Source organism: Ambystoma mexicanum, chromosome 4p (assembly GCF_040938575.1).
Source record: "Ambystoma mexicanum isolate Mex_15411 chromosome 4p, UKY_AmexF1_1, whole genome shotgun sequence".
NCBI classification, from domain to species: Eukaryota; Metazoa; Chordata; class Amphibia; order Caudata; family Ambystomatidae; genus Ambystoma; species Ambystoma mexicanum.
In genome coordinates this window covers 770,279,275-770,300,767 of record NC_090927.1, presented here as the reverse complement: position 1 = coordinate 770,300,767, position 21,493 = coordinate 770,279,275, and the positions used below count along the sequence as shown (strand labels likewise).

General features: G+C 44.0%; 1 protein-coding gene across 5 annotated transcripts in view; it reads right to left on the bottom strand.

Annotated features, from left to right (window-relative positions):
• Positions 1-21,493, bottom strand: part of DOP1A (DOP1 leucine zipper like protein A) — a 2,904,166-nt gene that overhangs the window by 2,882,122 nt on the left and 551 nt on the right. For 4 of the 5 annotated variants that reach the window (XM_069606322.1, XM_069606320.1, XM_069606324.1 and 1 more), the window contains exon 2: positions 3,299-3,400. The gene's annotated coding sequence lies outside the window, so the exon portion shown is untranslated. Of the gene's footprint in view, positions 1-3,298; positions 3,433-21,493 lie in introns of all 5 variants that reach the window. The other variant, XM_069606321.1, reaches the window with a different exon arrangement.

Here is a 21,493-nt window from a genome sequence, read left to right as displayed (position 1 = left end):
TCTTAGTATAGGCCCTTCTATTTGACAAGACGCCACCAGGGTTACCTTATTATTATTTGATGGTCGTAGCTTGCTCCCATCTTAGAATTAGGTTTAGATTAGCCGTTTTTCCAACCTTCCTATAGAGTTTAATAAACACTATTGAACTGTGATCACTTGTGTCTGTCACTTTTTCCAGAGGGAAGTCCCTTTCCATAAGGCTAGGGAGGTGCGGTTGCTAACTTAAGGTCCCCCATAGGGGTGATAACATGTGGCAGGATCTTAAGGAGAGGAACTTCCCTCCTGGGGATAAGGACACAAATTGGCGACATGGCCCCTTTAATTCGCGATCCCACATGGCGATAACATCGCATAAATCTCCTTTACCTAGTATTCCAGTAGAGACTGTTATTATATAAGATCGGATGACCTTAACATGATAAATACGGAGATGAGGAAAACCCTAAAAACTATTACTTTAAGCGACGAAAACGCTCAACCAGCTGTCGTCATAGGAGTTGACGTTACGCTAGGGCAGAACCAACTATATCAAGCCATTCAAAATCCACAGAGAAGAGGAAGAGACGAGAGCCAGAGCAAGAGCAGGAACCACAGGAAAACAGTGAGTGACGCCCCAGAGAACAAAGTTGCAGAGCGAGATGCGGAGGGTGTTGTTCCGGCGAACGCACAAGGACGTCGCGTAGGCCGACATGGGGTTGGCAGTAGTCGAAGCAAAGACTGGAGAGGGCGTCCGGCATGGTGGCAGAACGCCAAACAAAATAGAAGTGATACTTAGTGGCTGGTGGACAAGAGTAGGACCAACAAAGAGGGGAGTCAGCACTGCGTCCTGGCAAAGCAAACCTATACTATTTGTGAGACGCCCGGAGAGTGTCTTACCATTTGGCCGAGAGTCGGTCCAACGAAAGGACAGAGTGCATTGCAGTGGCGTGGCCTGTAATGGGTGGACAGTGCAGTCTGACAACAGCACCGAGACTGCTACTCTAAAGATATTGCAAAGCGACGACCACAACTCTGGGGGAGATCCAGAGTGGTGGTGGCGACAAGACCAATATAGAAGGGTAGGTCAAGGCCATTGCCAAAATCAGAGAAGTGGACAATATCGGGCTGCGGAGGGAAGGCCCCAGCTGGAGAAACAATTTATTTTGTCACGAGATCCCCAGCAGAACCGGTGAAGCATCCCGATCTGAGACAGGTAATGGGAGTCGCAAAGTCTGGAAAGGAGCCGAGGGGGAAGTTAAGACACTCATTTAAGAAACTAAAACAAAAGAACTACAAGTACAGACCATGGTGAACATTGTTTATGAAGTAGATCCGTCTTTAAAAATCCAAACCTCCAACTCCACAAAGCGTCTTTCAAGGGGTTATCTTCTCCAACTCAGACAGTAGAAGGAGAACCCTCCGAAGAGACCCCAGAGTCTTGTTGATGAGAACAGTGTTTATCCTCTCCTTCTGAGAACCTGAGAACAATAGTTGGCAAAGGAACAACAACCCCAAAGCTATTTGTGACACCCTCTCAAACCTTATAGGTTGTGTCTTGCAAACCTAAACCAACCATAGTCAGTCCTGCAAAAGAATAGCTGAAACTGGCTTCGTCAGCACCAAATCCCGTCATGAGTAAATCCACAGGGTTCATGAACCCTTTTGCAATAAGGGAGAAAAGGGTATTGTTTTGACTTTGATGTTGTCTTTGCTTATGAGAAGTTAATATACAGATTCTTCTTGTGTTTTGAAAGTAACCTGGAAAGTACTTAATAAACTGAAAGATTTGAGACTGTGAACTCATGAAGAAATAGTTAACATAGCAAGTCACTTCGTATTACAAATCCGTGAGCAATTCCACTGGAGTGTGATGCGGAGTAGAGTGGGGCTCAGGGAGCATCTTCATCGTCCCGGTGGGAAATAAGTTACAGAGTCTAATTAAAGTAGGATGTGTAACAATCATCTTGAATGAACTGCAAGTGTATTGAGAAACTTACTGAACACTTTGGGAACCAGCTAGGAGAAGGGGGTCATTCTCCTAGCCCTGTGAGAACTTTGTTGAACAGTTTGTGGTTTTGAAACCTTGGAACTTTTGTGTTGAGAAACCTTGCATACAGGAGGAGGGAGCCATACCCCTGGGCCACGTTCAAAGACCAAATCTTAGTTATTGTTTGTTGTAGTGACAGGGATAGTGTAGGAGCCTTTGGACTGAGACAGTGCCCTTTTGAGTTGATGGACTTCTTAACGAGCACCCGAGCTTCCATAGTCCCCGGACATGCAGAATGTCCCACCCGCCTCAGCCACCACTATTCTACCCGCTCACACAATGGAGCCAGTCACTCCCACAATCCGAGCCGGCCAAGCCCAGACAGTCAGCAGAGTGGGCCGACACTGCAGCACTCCTTATTAGAACCGCTCAGTCAGCAGCAGGGCCAAGCCCACACAGGATCCACCCGGGAGCAGCCGCCCTGCTCCTCAGCACGCCGACGCCCTTGCAGCCGCCAGGGAAGAGCAGCGTCGATGCCGGAGGAGCACAGGTTCTCTTGCTGTCTGGAAAAGACTGTAGACTAGCGAGCCAGACCAGGTCCTCAATCCCTTTCACCCATCGGTTGCCAGATGGGACTCTGGCCTCTATCTGCTTCCTGTATCGCTTCCTCTGCTGAGGGCCGGTCGAGCGCACACCTCGATCCAACTTTGTAGCAGCAGAGCCTGCTCTGGATATGAAAGCGCGTCCCAGCCCCGCAAAGCCGAACTCGGTCAGGAGAGTCAAGGGGTTTCCAGCATCAGCAAGCAATCCCAGTCTAGAGGGGACCCCAGTCTCCAGTCCACCAGGGACAATTTCGCCAACAACGCTGGTAGTAGGATGCAAGTACCAGATTTATTTAGGGGCTTCGCGGAGCTCAATGAAGAGCTGCCATTGTGTATATAGTTTAAAAATAATTTCACCTAGGTAGGACTACAGCATAAAATCAAAGTAGTGCACTCTCGTACCTTTTAATAAGGTTTCACAATTCGGAGTACATGGCATAACAATATGAACCCAACAAAAATAATATTGCCAGTATTTCCATGCATGTGAAGCCAACTAATTGATGCAGCACTCCCAATAACCTCCCACAGGTTAGGATAAAAGCAAAGATAGCTTTGCAATCCATCACATGAAATACTCAATGAACACTATTCAGACTTGGCAACACAAATTAAATGAAAATAAAGGATGAACAGATGGTAAAAGGCAGTATCTTACAGATTATTTACCAACGACATTAAAATGATGACATTACTTAAAGAAGCATTGGTCTCTGCAGAGAAGACTTACCCTATAAGGAAAGACCTTCATAGGAGACTGCTGTATCCGGTCACAAAAAAGGATCCTGGTTAGTTCCTTGGATACTCTGGGCCATTGTAGATGTGTTGCTGTCTGAAGTATAAATTCATCATAAAAGCATCAGTCTTATGAAAAGCAAAAATACAATAAATACATTATTTTATGGTGAAACAGCAGTAAAACAAGAGAACTATGTCAAGTTTAAGCCTTCAAGAAGGGCTAAGTGTATTCAAGCCAGTTTCATCAAAACCACTATTTATGTACTTCTTTTCATTGCTCTAGCAACAAATTTAAACAGAACATTCAAAATTAGCAAAGATCAGAAGTTAGGCAAGATATTGATGAACATGTCAACAACTTTTACAGTTTCTCTGACTCTCCAACCCAGCTATACATAGATTGATAGCCATCTAGTGTTGCGCCATGCTAAAGATCAAAAGATGGTGGGGCACAGTGCAAAGGCCCTAAGTTATCAAAATGTATTACCCCAGCCATACAGCTTTTCCCAGGCCATTCCGTTCAGTTATTGAAAATGGGGGCTTCAACCAACCTGTAAATTGCATGGCAGACTAGGGTCCTCTTCACAACTCCAGTTCTTCGAAAGCAAAGGAGAAGCAATGTGAAGCAAGCAGGCCTGCTTGTCTAAACTCATATTTGGGTTAGGTTCCCACTACTAGTGATTTATGGGGATGAAGAACCACATGAGTTGCAAGCAACAGCAGGAGACACTCATACAAACCTGCAATTAAGCATCATCCCTGAGAACTGAATATCCACTGGGCGTATGACTTTGAGGTAAGATGTAATGGATGGCAGTAGAATGGGAGGTGAAAGGGTGATGCAGAGGCCACAGCAACTTATTTTTGGTTGTTGTATAGTAAAAACATTTTCTTAGTACACATACAAAGACACAATTAGGTTGGTCAGGGAATACGTTGCAGGGAAAGCAGACAAAGTGGAGAGAGCGTGCAGGAGGGGTGGGTGACGGTATACAAATGTGAGGACGGATGAATGAGAGCGAGGGAAGATGTGTGAATGAATGATTGTGAGGACAGAAATAAGGGTATGCTGCAGGAGAGATGAATGAAAGTTTCTGAAGATGAATGAAAGTTTAAAGGTATAGGATAGTGTGAGGATGTTAGACTGATAATGGAGAGTGATAGACGCAATGTGATTTTTTTTGTATTATTACAAGCATTTGTTAAAGCGCAAACTGAGCACTAAACAAAAGAATTAATAAAATATGATGAAAGTGTAATAAAACAACAATCAATACAAAATCAAAATGTAAAAACAAAACACAGACCCAACAATGAAGCGAATGAAAACCCATCCCTCTGAGTAATGGGGTCAAGTAATGGGTCAATACACCCTCTATTTGTAAGCATCTGGTATTGTGATTTGCTGAAAGGTTAACATACTGTCTGTACCTTAGATGGAATTTGTTGGTCTTGGTGTCAATTTAATGTGGCGTCCCAAATGTGTAGCAGGCTAGTGTTAGTTTTGCTCTGCCTGTCAAGACGTTGTCCTGTTTTTTGCTCACAAGTAGTGTTTTAGTGCTACCTAATAAAACAAAAATATTGGTGGAACTGTGAAAATAACAGGGATGTTGTGGAAGCAGAGTTGACCTTAGATGTCCATACACAGTTTGCTCATAAGTGACGCTTTAGTGCATCAGTGGTTTATGTTTCACATTTTTTTCATCTCTGGCCCTAAGGTCTGTGAGAGCCTTACATGGTTCAAAAGGTTGAAAAAAGGTGGGATGGGGTGAATCAAAAATTACAAAATATGTTCAGGATGGGATGGTAAGATTATGATAGACAAGTGGTAGCAGGGGAGGAGGGGGGTTATGTGTGTGGAAACGTGTTTTGAGGCAGATGTGAAAAGGTAGCTCAGTGTGTAAATGCTTGCTTTTGTGTGCGTGTTAGTTTGCAGAGTGGAATGTGTAGGAGGTGCTGGTTTGCTTGTGTGGCGTTTGTGTGAGTGATGAGTTCTTGGTGAATGCAAGAAGGGGTTTTGTGGTAGAAGGATTTAAATACAATGCAGAGTCGTTTTAAGGCAATTCTCTGGGTTACGGGGGTCAGTGGAGCTTGGTGAGAACTTGGGTGATCTGTGAATGTTTGGCTAGTTGGAGGAAGAGTCTCCATTAGTTATGTCTCACATGTCAAGCTAATACTAAAGAGGTAAAGGATATTCTTAGTTCAGAGGAATGATTCCCTTCCTCTGGACAATGTTCTATAGTTCCTATTGCAGGTAGGAACGTCACCTGCGAGGATGGCTCCCTTCCCCGGGTCTCGGTTCCTTTCCAAGATACAAAACAAAGTTCCACATTCTCAGTTCAAATCAAAAAGGTAAAGTTCCAACTCAAATATCATATTGCCCATAATTAGCTCCACTATTGGGTCCCTGGAGAATGCCTCCCTTCTCCAGGTATCTGGTTCTCGATGCGTTCACAGTGCCCAGGGAATGATGCCCTTGCCTGGGCCTTCCTTGGCTTTGCTTCACGGTACATATGATCAGGGGGTAAATACACAACACCAGGGGGTATATGGCTTTCTTCTAGTGGTTTCACTGTAACAGGGGGGGGGAACGACTCCCTTCCCCGGGCCCTTCTCGACTCTTTACCATTGTTCACAAAGGCTAGGGGAATGCCTTCCGTTCTCCAGGCCCTACTCATATACTTTGCTTGTTGTGGGTCCCACTCCACACCCTGGTTTCTTCTGTGGCTTGTCTGGACAAACCTGGTTCACTACCATGCCAGGCACTCTCAAGAGGAAGCTACAAAAGGAGGCTCTCTTCGGTTCACACTGTGGGTCCCTGACCCATTTCTTTTTACTATCTTAACCAGGGGGAATGACTCCCTCCCCCTTGTTTTCATTCACTTTAACAGGTGGGGTCTTCGACCCAGTTCTCTTTGTCAGTAGCCTTCCCAAGGCCATTGAAATGAGGGCCTCTCCCCCTTCGGTTCTCAGTTCTCTCAGGGCGTTTTTATTTTATTTTTGCTCAACCCTTCCCTGGTGGCCAGCGGCCCTTGCCTTTTCACTGGTACGAGGAGAAGGGAAAATTACTAGTAGCGCTCCCTTCTAGTAACACCTCTTTAGTATTAGTGGAAGGGGGCTAGGGACTTTGATCAGTGTCAGTTTCTGCAGCCTTCCCGTTTACTCTCCGGATCTTGCGTGTTTTGCCCCTTACCTTCTCTGGGGCTGTAACATGTCACTGGCTCTTCCTGGGACAGCGGGTGTTCCGCTTGCCCTCCGTGGTGTCTTTTCCCTTCTGTGGCTTGCAGACAGTGCTAATCACTGTGGTATGCCCGGGACGCTTGCTGATTGCTTCCCTGTCAGGGACGACTCCCGGAGTCCCTTCTTCACAATGTGGCTGACCGCTGGCGTCTGCTTCTCCTCGTGTCCTGGTACGCATTTGAGTTTCACGCCTGTGCGCCTAGCTGCTCCCGTCCTGTCCTGGACTTCTCTCATCTCAATACCAAGTCCTTTGTCCATATATATATGTTGCTTGGTGGAGGCCTTCTCTGTGGAACACTAGAACATTTCCTTGTGTTCCAGGAACCACATTTCATGGTTCCATTCCTCCTCTTTGTCCCAGTACTTGATCGTAGTCTTCCCCTTAGGTAGTCCCTACTCTTCTTCATCCCAGTATTTGTTATGGGTTTCATGTCTAGGTAGTCCCTACTCTTCCTCGTGTCAGGGGAACTTATGTTACTGGTCCTAATGAAATACATAGGAGAAGGTTAGAGGCAGGTCAGGAAGGAGGCGGGAATGCAGTGTGAGGGGATTGAGAATACTGCATCTGCCCATGATGTCCTCTCTGTATCGCAGAGGGCGAATCCCTGCCCATTAGATCCTCCCACTTAGTACCAGTCCCAGGGGGACTATCGGGTAGCAGCCTCACCTCCCGGGCCTCATGGGAAGGGTCTCCCCCTCAGGGAGCAGGAACACCACCACAGGATTCGTCACACCAGCCACACTCACACACACAACCCCCATAGCATACAAATTCCAACACACACAAACTACAAAACACAATTCCAGTAACAATATTCAGACATTACCATAACCACACACAGCATATGCAATAACCCCCACTGCGTACTCATTCCAACATACACTCAAGCAAGAAAACTCATAATTCCAGGAAAAATATTCTGCCAACATTAGCAGAACCACACACATCATACGCAAGTAAAGAGATGCTGTGTTAGGCAATGGGACCGACGGATTCAGTAAGGTTGAAGTGTTTACCAGTCAGAGCTCACAAAGGAAAACACGCATCTCTCCTGCTCTCAATTCACAAAAAAGCATTCATCACAAGCTGGCACATTGTACGACCTGAAGTCCCGAATCAAATCACAATTCTGGTAGATGCAATAATGTCAGGACTTGAAGGTCTCCAGGTGAAGAACATCCCACAAGTCTTTTTAGGCAACCCTAAATTCAAGATAAAATTTAGCGGCATGGGCAATAAATGTTGACGCGATTGGGTGATCTTGGTCATCGAGACAGCAGAAGAGGAAGCAAAAGCACAAAAGGAAGAACTAAAAACTTTAGAAGACAAATTAAAAACAGATTCAGTGATTCCAGACATCAAGAAACAACTTGACAAGATCGAAGAAGAAATGGTCAAATTTCTGAAATTCACGATACACAAGAAATTATGGAAGCTGAAGAATGACATCAACAACTATAAAGAAGAGAAAACGTATCCATATCTGGTCCCAGGCTTCTACAACCAACAAAACCTCAACCAATCAACCGGCGGTTATAACCAACTTTGCTTCCCTAGAAACTGTGTGACCTTTTCTAACAGTTCCAATAGCAGCGACTCTGACTCCACCAACACAGGATCTTCCACATCCAAACAAAGCCAACCACAGTTTTTTCAAGGGAGAGGGAGAAGAGGCAAGACTCACCAACAAGGACCGCACGGCATGAGAACAAGACAATGGATACCTTCACCACCTCAGATGTGGTAATACCCATATTCAATCTAAGCAACCAAACACTCACTCCAAATGAAATCAGCACCCTTAGTAAAAGGCTCAGCTTCATACCATGCACTACCGCTGATAGGTTCACCACCGAAGTAGAATTACGTAAATTCTTAAGCCTCATTCGCCTGAAATACTTCTTTCGAGATGCGGTAGAGAAAGAACCACCCAAGTCAACGGGTGTAAAACCTCTCTCACTTTCACACTTCTTTCCTCAATGATATGCCCAGAAATTCTAGCTTTCGAGAATAGAATTCTCACGGAAGTCAACAGCATGTTCACCAAGAAGACACGGTTCACTGATAACCTGACAAAAGAAGAAAGGTTGGCCCTTAAACATCTGGAAGGAGACCACGACTTTATCATCAAACCCGCAGACAAGGAAGGCGGTATAGTCCTCTGAGGCAGACAGCTATACGAAGAGGAGATCAACAAACACCTTGAAGATGCCAAGTTCTACAAAAAGATCAACACTAATACAACTCTGTGACTACTATCTGAAATACACACACGCATGGAATGAGGGCTGGATAGATGACAAAAAATCTTTTCTGATCAAGAGGCACCCTATTCTACCTACCGCCCAAAATCCATACAAATGACTCTATACCTCCAGGCAGACCCATTGTAGCTGGTATAGCCTCCATACTCGACCTTTATCGGTTTATGTTGACACCTTTCTTCGCCCTTTCATCAGCAAAATGAGATCTTTCGTACAAGATACGACATCCATGATCAAAATCCTAAGTCACCTCTCCGTCGAAAAAGAAGACCTTCTCGTCACACTTTACACAAGCATTCCACAGCTAGAATGCATTAATGTATTAAGTACCTATTTGGATCAAAGGACCAACACCGAACAACCAACGGCATTCTTACTCGAGTGCACCAGACTTGCACTTATGGAAAACTTCTTTGTCTATAAGGACACCTTTTTCAAGCAATGCTATGGGACTAGCATGGGGGCTACCTTCGCCCCTGACGTGGCAAATCTTTACAAGGATACTATCGAACAATTATCCATCCACCATACAGATAACAGATTCAAAAATAATCTGATCTTTTGGCATCGATATAGAGATGATGTTTTTATGGCGTGGAGAGGTCCAGAAAACCTTCTTGAAGACTTCTACTCTTGGCCGAACATCCAGAACTCTTCAATTAAATTCACCATACATCATGACAAATCTAACATACCCTTTTTGGACCTTGAGATTTACAAAACCCATACCAACCTACTAGGAACCACACTATACAGAAAACCAATGGCTAAAAACACCTTGCTTGCTTTTTCCAGTTTTCACCCTTCCAGTCTGAAAGAAACTTGCCTTACGGACAATTGCTTCATCTTCGACGGAATTGTACCACAATGTCTGTCTTTGATAGTGCCAGCAAAGACCTGTCCGTCCGCCTGAAAGAACGCGGCTACCCAGCGTATATCATAGGGAGAGCACGTAAAAGTGCAAGAAATATCAACAGACAACAATGCCTCAGCCCGTCCCCTAGAGAACAACAAATGGACCAAATTACTTGTGTTACCACCTTTACCCCTCTTAGTAATTCACCAAGAAAAACGGTACTACGACACTTGGACATCCTTAAAACAAACCTCGATTTGCTTTCAAACTTAGCAAGAACCTTAAAGATCGACTTGTACATACATTTGAAGGACCGAAACCACCAGTCAAAAGCCAGACTTCTCTATGGAACCTACCACATGTTCTGCTTGCAGTCTGACTAAAGATCTGAAAGAAGTAGATCTCAATGGCACAATATGGAAGCCCCATTCATTCATCAATTGCAAAACCAAATGAGTGGTGTACGGCATTAAATGTCTGTGTGGCCCATTATAAACAGGCAAGTGCAAAAGGGAGATACGGCAACGGATTAATGAACATAAGTCATGCATCAAGAATGGGATCGAAGACAAGCCCATGGTAGCCCACTTCAAGGCTAAGAAGCACAAACACACAGAAATGTTTTGATTCATAATCCAAACAGTAAAAAAAGAATAGCTTTAGAGACAGTGATCGTGACCTCCTCCTGCGCCATCTTGATCAAAAATGGATTTATCGTTTAGATACCGTAAGGAAAGGTATCAATGTTTCCACTGAATGGAGTCTTTTTTTCAACTAATCCCCTTTCGATATCTGTGCTACCACCCAACGTTCTCTAGCCCTGCTAACCTAGACGCTGTTTATGCTTCCGTCTTTCACCAACAGTTATGCCTTCTATAATCTGCATCATGCTGTATCAGCACACTGTATTCATTGTCTTAAAGTTGTTGCTTATTATGTCAACTGATTGTTAGACGAGATATATGTCTCCCCTGGGAGCCCTGATTTGTCAAACTACCTTTGAAGCAATTCTATCCATCTGACTGTGCACACTCTTTGGATTAGTATCATATTTCATGCTGTTAAAAATTAGCTCTTGCTAACAATCAACTACGAACAACTGAATGTGGTCTTGCACATCGTACTGGTTTTTGCAACCTTTGGTATATTAATGATAATACAACGTTTGAGCACTTTTATTGAGCTCTTTACGCGTCCGATAGACCTTTTGAGGGGCCCCAGAAAGACCAATTAGATTCAGTTACCTTACCAGCACTGGTGTATGCGGACAGAGCCTAATTAAAAGGGGAAATTCTGGAAGAGGAGGTGCGCTTGACCATCGGGAAGCTCCCCTCACAAAGCACCGAGCCGAGATGGCTTCACGGCTGCGTTTTCTAAAGAATATCGATCAACTCTCAACACAATCGCTTGATATGTGTTAATCCAACTGATTAGAGTGGTGTCATCCGGAAAACTTTTATAGTGGGACATTGTCTGTGCTGTGGTACAAGACCTCCTGTGCTGTGGTACAAGACCTCCTGAACAATTAACTCTTAAGCATCAGAGAAGATGTACACAACGGTTGGCCAAGAATCCACAGCAACGACTCTGGAATTCCTGGAGAGACTTGTGGAAGTACAGAAGATGGAGACGCACAAACAGAGTGCGTACCTTCAAGGCTAAAGGTCCAGTAAAAGGAGTGTGGGCAGGTGTCCAGTCATAATGTCAAATACAATAATATCGAAAGTCAAAATGTCGAAAAAAAAATGTCGAAAATAAAAATGTCGAATTACAAAAATGTCGAATTTTTTTCGAATTAATGTTTAAATAAATAATTAAATTTTATAAAACATATATTTTTTAAATGATTAAAGGTATATCCATGGTGAGTGGGGGGGGTGGGGAGGGGGGGTTGGGGTAGGGGTTTGGGATGGGGTTTTTTAATAATTAATTATTTAATTAATGTTTTATTAAATACTTTTTTTAAAAAATTAAAGGTATATCCATGGGGGGTGTTGGGGGGGATGGGGAGGAGTGGAGGGTTGGGGTAGGGGTTTGGGATGGGGGTTTGGGGGGGACTCCCCCAATAAAAAACGTTAGTATATGTGATATTTTACAGTTATTTTAACATTGGTTTTTCGATTTTTTTTCGACATTTTATTTTCGAATTAATGACTTTTTCTATTATATGTATGTGTTCTCGACATTTTTGAATTCGACATTTTTTTTCGACATTTTTTCAATATTATGACTACAAACCGTGTGGGCATCAACCAGTAACATCGTTCCAGATCACTGGTCATGCTGCAACAGGGAATGGGTAGCCAATCGAGACGTGCAAGAGGTTCGTCCTTTTGGAAGGTACCAAACTTCTGCCCCAGGGACAACCTAGGATCTATGACTAGGTATTGATTCCAGTTTGAAATGATGGGCTCTGCAAACCCCCAGCTGCAATGTTTTAGTATGTTAGCTGAGACAGATGGTACTGGTGGGAAACAGAATATGGTGGAATAGGGAGGCAGCACTCTGGAAGGTAAGCTATTGTTTCAGGAGGATAAATGTGTAGAGTTCTTGTCTGTACCTTTGGTAGATATACATTAGAAACGAGAGCACAGCCCGCTGAGGAAAGAGGATCCGTAAGCCTGTAAATGGATTGACAGAAAGGATGGCATAAAGTTATCCCCAGAATGTTTGACAATTTGTTAGGATTGTTACAGGGGGTAAAGAAGATCACTAATATAAAAAAATGTTTGCACTTGTTGGAAGTTGTCTTAAATACGGAAAAAAGTATCCCATCGTACAGCCACCTTGTTTGCTTCCTATGATGTCATCTGTGACATTGGCAATTAAATCTCTGGGCAGTCTTACAACACCACTGCTGTGAGTGTTATACCTTTCTTTGATACTATCTTTTGCTATCGAAGATGTTGCAGTAGAAAGAGTAAGGTGGTGGTAAACACTGGGCCCTTCAGACCTGTTGAGAAGTTATACTGTGAAGGTTTGTATCCATCAATCATCCTTCAGCAAATGTGTGACAAATCCGACTAGTTGCAGATAGAGCTGGAAATGTTGATGATCATCCAAAATTGAATAAATGCTTATTTTTACTTACATTGTTTTTTAGGTGAGTATAGTAAAGGCCTCTCTGCATTGGTCCGGTTCCCATTAAATGTGTTGCTCATATAAACAAAGGAAGAGGTATATTCTTAAAGAAACTTTGATAAGGGGTTTTTGTTGCATGGAAGTGCAAATGGAAGGGCTTGTAGGAGCCTTTTGTTTTATTGTTTTAGAAAAGAAATAAACATATTGGGAGAGACTGTGAAAAGGAGTGGATGAGATTACTTTGTAGGAGAAACATATATGAATTGAGGCAACATTTGCCTGCTCTACTATATTGTGTCACCCATATGCCCCATAGTCTTCTTTTTCTAGCAGAATTTATTAGGCAGTGCTGGTTTGTCCATGCACCAAGGACTGCAAGATCGAGCCCCTCCCGGGTTACTGGAGCAAGATTGTAGACCAGAGCCCAGTGTAACAATCCAGCATGAACTGGATAGAAAAATGGGTCGATTAAACAAAAAGAATTCTCGGCCTGTGTGACTTACTCCCCTGACCTAAGAGGTATGGGAAGCATTGCAACCATAGCTTACGCCTCTACCATGCAAAAGCTCATACCGACACACATGATATCACAGCTGACATCCCAGATGGCATCATCAATGATGCACATAAAAATGTATGCATCTATGCATGCAGGCAAAAAAGGGAATGGAACGTTTAAATCCATCATTAAACATATATATGAAACAAACACCAGCAACATTATTGTGGGTTTAAAAAGGCTTGAAAGAAAAGAAAACGCTTTTAACCCCGTAACTGTCATGGGTTACTCCCCCTCCCCCAGTGCCAAGGTCTTTTTTGGTGATTTCGGTATGTCACCATTCAATCCCTTGTAACTTTTTTGTTACATGAGATATCTCGGCCAAATTTGGCCCCTTTTTTCCCCCACATGTAGGTGGTCTAACACCACCAAGGAATCCTAGTTTGCTGTAGGGGGGTGAGAGAAAATAACCAAAAAGGGAGAACATTTGGTGTTTTTTCAGAAAATGCCAATAGAATGATGTACAAAGAAGCCTGTGGTTTTTTTCCTTGTAAGTACTAGGAACAAATGATTTGCTATGCTGAATTCCCCATTTTCCAGGTTGAGTGGAAACCAAACAAACATATTTTGATATCGTTACCAGTCGTTTTGTGAGAGGTAGGCGATTTTGGCCTTTTTTTTTCCAATAGGACATGCGTGGACGGATTGGAAGAGAAGGGTAGGAAAGCTGAATGGGAAGACATAAAGGCATACATTTCTGAAAAGTAGACAAAATTGCTAGTTTAGGAAGGGGTGATTTGTGCAGGTCAGGCAACAACTATGTAGGGAAAAAAGAAATCGGGAAAATGAAAAAAAAAAAAAAAGGCTATGTGGTGCCCATGGTTGGCCCAGTAAGGCAATGGCTTCTGTGAATTTTGAGAAAAACAATGCTCTGCTACATTCCCCTGACTCTTCCAGTTAGGAAATCACACGTTTTTCATAATGTTTCACAAAACAAGCAATACCACAAGCCAAATCGGAGCCATGGTTCACAGGATGTTTATGCTTACGGCCTAAACAGACGTACTTAGCATGTGTAAATAAGGAAAACAAATGTGGCGAGGAAGGGCAAGCATACATTTTTTGAAAGAGCACAGGCAAACCTTTGAAGGGTAGGTGACTTATGCAGGTTACAAAAGTGTTTAGTGCCTAAAGCAGCGACTAAATGTAGGTCACATTTGGGAAATGAAAGGGTTGTGTGACAAAGTGCAGCAGCAAATGTGTTGAAACGTTATGAAAACCATGCAAACGCAACAAATGTACCTTCCCGCATTCCCACAGGTGTCCCGACGAAAACGGTACCTCACATGTGTGGGTACACCTACCTGGGCGCAAAGGGAAAAGGCTAAACCACTGGTAACCCCAAGTCTTTTGGCAGAGCAGATTTTCAGAAATTTTGCTCATGTGGACAACCTACAGATTTGGACCTAGGGTGTCGAAGCCACCAAGGAAAACAGGGAACCCCATGCACTTCAGAAAAGAAGACACTGGTGGGCACCCCCCTTTCCACTAAAAACATCCATGGTGGTTTAGTGGCCCCCCCACAGCACCCAAAACAAGTTATAATTTATTTGTGCCCCTTTCCTAGGGGCAGATGGGCACATTAGTGTGCCCATCTGCCCCCAGGGTTGGCAAAACATACTGCCCCATGCATTGGGGGGCCATTCCAATGTTTTCTGGTGGCCCTCTCCCCCCCCACCCCGAATGGATAGGGGGCATCTCATGTACTCCTTCCTAGGGGCAGATTACACTAGCAATCTGCCCCCATGGAGGGCTACATGCAATGCCCCCCAGCCATTTGGGGTGGGGGGAGAGGGCTACCCCCTTTCCACTAAAAACATCCATGGTGGTTTAGTGCCCCCCCGACACCCACCCAAAACAAGTTATAATTTTTGTTTATTTTTGTTTTGCCCCTTTCCTAGGGTCAGATGGGTACATTAATGTGCCCATCTGCCCCCAGGGTGAGCAAAACGTACTGCCCCATGCATTGGGGGGGGGCATTCCAATGTTTTCTGGTGGCCCTTTCCACCCCACCCCAAATGAATGGGTGGGCATCTCATGTAGCCCTCCCTGAGGGCAGATAGGGGCAGAAATATGCCCTCAGGGAGGGCTACTTGAGGTGCCCCCCCCATCCACTTGGCGTGGGGGTGAGCGGACCACCCCCCTTTCATCACAAAAAGAATCCTGGTGGTCTAGTGGCCCCCCAGGTCCCCAAAACGAAACTTTTATTTTCTTGTTTATTTTATTTAGTTTGGGCCCCTTCCCCAGCGGCAAATTGGCACTCATCTGCCCCCAGGGGGCCCAAACCTACAGCCCCATGCATTTCTGGTGGCCCTCCCCCCACCCCAAATGGATGGTAGGCATCTCATGTAGCCCTCCTTGGGGGCAGATTTCTGCCCTAATCTGCCCCCAGGGGGCAGATGGGGGTAGAAATCTGCCCCCAAGGAGGGCTACATGAGGTGTCCCCCATCCACTTAGGGTGGGGGGGGAAAGAGGGCCACCCCTCTTTCATTTACCCTGAAATTCCTGGTGGCGAGTGCCCGCCACCCCCACCCAAAACTCAGTTTATTTTCATTGAGGATGCCGAAAGTGGCTGCCGCAGTGAAAATTACTTTCAGTTTCATGTCGGCGTGCATTACGCACGCTGACTGAAACTTAAAGAAATCCAACCCCCAGGCCGTGAGGAGGAAACTGGGATGAGGATGCACTTGCCCCAAGGTGACTGGTGAAGAAATATTTACCAGTGCTTTTTGTAAGATGGTGCATGTCGCCATAAACACACTTCATATTTGCTGCAATGCTGTCAAGCATGCACATTGAAACCAGTATTTGCAATTTACTGCAAACAAAGTGTGTTTGCAGTAAATGACAAATACGTTTCTAACATCCCCATACACGCCACCAAGGTCTAGTGTCATGCAAATGGTACTTGCCCTGCATAAAAACTAATCACCAATGCTAGTGGGCTAGTATATTTTGCAAGCCCTTATCATACTCGTCCCAGTAAGAAGCAGAATAATAAAAAGAGAGAGAATCATCACTGGGTTCATCATCCTCATCCCAGTGAAAAGCCAAGTGATAAGAGGATTAAGAACTCTGAAAAGAAGAAGAAGGTTGCTCACAGTACTCAAGATGCAAGCTGGATGTCAGATAAAGACTTTCATTTGTCAGAGTGAAAGAAGTTCTAGGAAAAGAAACATCTTTGAAGAGGATTTTGAAAAGACAAGCAAAGTGAATTGGAAGAATCCCCTAAGGGAATTAAATAAACTGATATAAGTGAGAGCCAAAAACGAAAGATTTTGCATTGATGAAAACTTGCTGAGAAAGCAGCCCCGGGCCAAGGGAGTCATTCTCCTTGACTTTAGTTGTTTTGTATTAGTGGTAGGGTTAGAGTATGTAAGAATTGGACGGAGGACAGACTATTACACTTGGACTTTACAACTGACCAACGAGCACCCCAGCAAGTTTTGTTAGATAGGGAAAACCATAGTTTAGTGAAAGTGAGGCGGTTTTCATACTATTTAAATAAAACCAACGTGAGAATGGAAAAATGTAGTCTGTCTCCTTCTTCTGAGCCTCCACACAGGGGGTAACTCTTTGGATCTCTTATTCATCTCCACCCCTCTCTAAGTCACTAATATTACTGTCACACCATCCATATCTGATCACTCAATTGCTTCCACCAACAATCTCCTTTCCACCCGCTGACCTTTCCTCACCACTTGCTTCACCTATCACTAAAAGAAAATGTAAACCTTCTGCCATGCCCCACTTTCTCTCTGACCTACAGTTCACTGCCCTCCTTCACACCCAATGCCTCTTCCACCAACACTGCCTTCTCCAGCTTCGAATCCCTACCATATGGTTCATTCTCCTCTCTTCAGCCATGAGTCACCCCATTCATACACTCTCTCCACACAGAAATGCGTCGGCTACTATGCAAATGGAGGCGTACCCACTCGCATGAGAACCTGCAACTCTACCTCTCTGCCCAGAACTCTCTCAAGTCCACCCTTGATAGAGTGAATAGGGAATTCTACCTAACCCTCATTGACTCTCACTCCAACCATCCTCACCGGCTAAAGGGCAGCGTAAACTCACTTGTCACTCCTCTCAAGTCTAGGACTATCAACTCGACTATCACAGCTAATGGCAGAGCTGAATACTTACTGCAGAAATTTCCAAAATTAGAGACTCTCTGCTGACCTTCCTCACACCCTCTCCTACATTTTACACTCTGCCTACTCTACCATCATCCTCTGCCTCTATCTCCCACTTAAGTCACACTAATACTGAAGAAGTCCTATCTCTACTGATTAATGCTAATCGCTCTTGCGCCCCATAGGCCCTCTTGCTCCTCAGCTAGTCAAACCTATTGCCCCTTTAGTGGACTCTCACCTCGCTGAACTCTTTAACCTGTCCTTTGACTCTGCTTGCTTTCCCTCAGTTTTCAAAACAGCCACCTTACACATTACGCAAAAGTGCTCGAAAAGTGCTCGAAAGAGTTGTGTTAAACCGTCGTACCTCGACATCCAAAACCTTTGAGATCCCCTACAAGAAGGTTTCCACTCCTATCACTCCAGGAAAACTGCTCTCATGAATGTGTCCAACTTCATCACCTCTGCTAAGCACGCCGACCTATCCCCTATCTTAATTCTCCTTGATCAATATGAATATGCAGGTCACCAAAGAAGAAACAATGCAAAAACAATATGGACTAAGAAAATCGGGAAACAAAATAACTAGCAGGGAAAATGTAACATTTTATGTACTCTATTAACATTGGCAAAGTTTGCCTAACTTGTACCAATAAAGTATGGTGACGATTCACTGGATCTCGTCACTTCTCACTTGCCCAATAGTCTCCCTAGGAGTGGTGGAATGCGGGAATCACACAGGGAGGGACTCTCCTCCTAGGGATAAGGACTCCCATCCCGTGAAGGACCCCCCTATACCCATTTCCCCAGAAGCCATGACCCTGGTAAAGCCACCATTTAACATCCAATCTGACAGTGCTACTGTTTGTTGTTGTAATGATATGATATATGTCATTTATAATGCGCCTGTACACAAGTGTTGCAAGGCACAAGACAAGGGGCGGGTGGACAGTGGGAGGACAAGACAAACGATTTTACTAGCCCTTGTGTCATTCAGATCATGCAAGTGTGACAGTGCAAAAAGTGCAGGGGGTAGGCAGAGGGTGGGGGAGTGCTAAGGAGAGGGAAAGGGGAAGTGCAATCAGGGCAGCATTGCTCTGAGTGAGTGCCTCTTCTATCTCACCTTTAAGATCTGCTTTGACTGAGACGAGAAAGAGCCAAGGAAACATGCAGAGTAACCACAGACTGTGATGAGGTGGCCCCAAGGAGGCATGATGAGGATTGCATTAAGAACACCAAAGAAAGACGTGACGTTACGCAGGGGCAGGCCCAGCTATATAACGTAAAGACTGAAAGGACTAATGTGGAGAAGCATGAACAGCAATAAGGGAAGCCGGCATCTGTCCTGCGTTGCTGTGATGTTCAAGCCTGTGGCATCTGAAGTCCCGAGAGACTGTTGGTAGTCGGGCAAGAAGCAGAGAGGAGCTACGCGGGCTGGTGGGAGACCGACTTGCTACTGTAGCAGGAAGAATCCAGTGCTGGTGTGACCGCAGAGAGGTGTTCCACGTGGTCCATTAACATTGCTGATACTGCCGTAGAAACAGCTCAGCAGAGCTGCAGCGACCAAAGAGAAGCAGCAGAAGAGCACGGTAGTGACACCCAATGAACCAAGAGTCAAGGAAGTCATGGGAAGAATCTCCCTTGTTACAATAATAATCTACAAAGCAGATTACTAGGTGAACATAATAAGCCTGGAAAACATCTATTAGGTCACGAACTGTCTGGGAGAAAACTCCCTAATGATCAAGATCAGATACAGGGCCCAGGAAACCCTGACAGTAGGAGGGCTATAAGAAGAAGAATTGATAAAACATTGTGATTGTTAATCAACAACCCCTGGGAGAAGACACTTTTAAAGACCAGTGCAAAATATGTAGTGGAACAGCCTTCAAGATTCCTCCAGACAGACCAGAGGGGAGTCATTCTCCTGGTCATATTGGTAAATCAGACCCTATTGCAAAAGACTGCTGTTAAGCCAGCCTAAGACTGAATTCTTACACCAGGGGAAGGGAGTCATTCTCCTGGTATCCTTGTCAAGAGCGTATTGAATCCTTGTGTTTATTTATTAGTGGAAGGGATGAAGAAGTTGGTTTGAACAAAGGACAGTGTTTTGATCTTGACATACATCCTGGCGGCAAGCACCCTAGCTATCATTTATTTAGGTGTGATAACCTTATAAAAATAAGGAAAGTTAGGATATTTTTCCTTTTGCTGATAATTAAGTCTATGGCCAAAATTCCATCCCATAGTCCGCCTCCACACTGCACCATGCCACAGTAACATGTTATGCACTATATTGTACCATTAAAAGTCTTGATGAAAAGTACATGTTCTGTCGCATTAAAAATGAAAGCCCTGCTAAGAAGTTCTGATACGGTTCCGTTAAATCACAGCAACCCTGTTGTGCCTTTCCCATTTATATACACAAGATGTGTTGAGATATGCTGGAAGTGTGCTATTAAAAGCCTCATCACTCTGTCCAGAAGGCCAGTTACAGTATGAGGCAATGCAGGTTAGTTCTTATACTGCTCTCCTGAAAGTAAAGAACCCCTTCTGAAGTGGTAGTGAGCTTCCAATAATGGTACTGTAAAGCAGTCCTGCTAAGAAAAGTTTACTGTCCCACTGAACTATTTCGGTTGTGCTTCAAGAACCTCTGGAAATGGATCACATGTTCAACTGGTGCTCATCTAACTGCTTTGGATATTAAAGGAGATCAAACTACACATTCAGTCAATCCCTTGTTTTCTCCCGAGGTGAGCATCCTACACACACACACAATCTTGTAAAACTGAACACAAAAAGTTTTTATTGTTATACAACATACAGACTTATCGCCTATCTAAATGCGAGTTTTACTGCTTTCGGTAACGTGTGTGGATTGTTGTGATCTCATGCTGATCTCCACACTCCTCTCAGTAAACATGGTCTTCATAACCAAAAAAGCACGACCCAAAGTAATCTACAGAATGTCTTTATTAATTACCCAATGGATTTTTATTTAAACACATACTTGATTCAGAAAGAAAGAATCATCGTGTTTTTTTGCACTGTCACACACAGAGTGCTTTCTCAGGACTCTACAATAATAATTCCAGCATTGAGTTTGTTCAAGTAATTCAGCATTCGTGTACTACCTTTATGTGGCAGTGACTAGTGCTCGGTAGTTAGGTAAAAAGCCAATGAGACACTGTTCATTGATTCTACTGAGCAACCCTGGATCCATTTGTGTGGAGTCTTGAGAAATCACAGTATAATAAATATGCTCTTTCTGAATCACGTATCACATGTTTGAATGAAAATAACTTTATTTATTTTTATAAAATGTTTTGAAAGATTATTTGGGGCATATACGCACTGTGGACATGACTACAAATTGTGCATACATTCATGAAATGTGTGACAGTGGAAGCCAGGGTCTCTTTGGACATATAGCAGCAGCAAATAATCCATCAATTCTAACATATACTTAGTAACATCACTTTTATCTCTGTTTTTAAGACATGCATTTCAACTCTCCAAAATCAACACTGGTTCCAAAACAAGTATTAGGTCAAATATAATTAATTATTTGTCTTTCTTTCCCGTTAACTCCCACCTTTGCATTTCTAAATATGTGTAATGTGACTGTTTATTAAATGCCTTTGTTCTTATTTTTTTTTGTCGGGCAGTCAACGTCTATTGATAATACACAAATCGAATAAATTAGACGTGCAGTATTCGGGTATGCTTAGTTAAGGAATAATCAACTGGTGTACCAGCTGACATTGTGCAGCTTCTGGAAATATAAGGAGGTCGTTTTTTCCGAGCTTCTGCCTCTATAAGGACAAGGGACAAGCCAAGCCGGTGCGAACTTTACGGCATGGGCGCAATGGGTACCAGAAGAGGTGGCTACGAACAGAGGGTCTGACAAGCGATGGAGTCTCGTTGCTGAGCGCCAGTCTGGCCCCTATCCCCAGGGTTCCAGTCCCCATGAAAGGGAGTATGTGACTTTGTCATTATTTTATTATGTGCTGCAGAAGAGACTAGTTGTATCTCCTTCCAGGAGCCTCC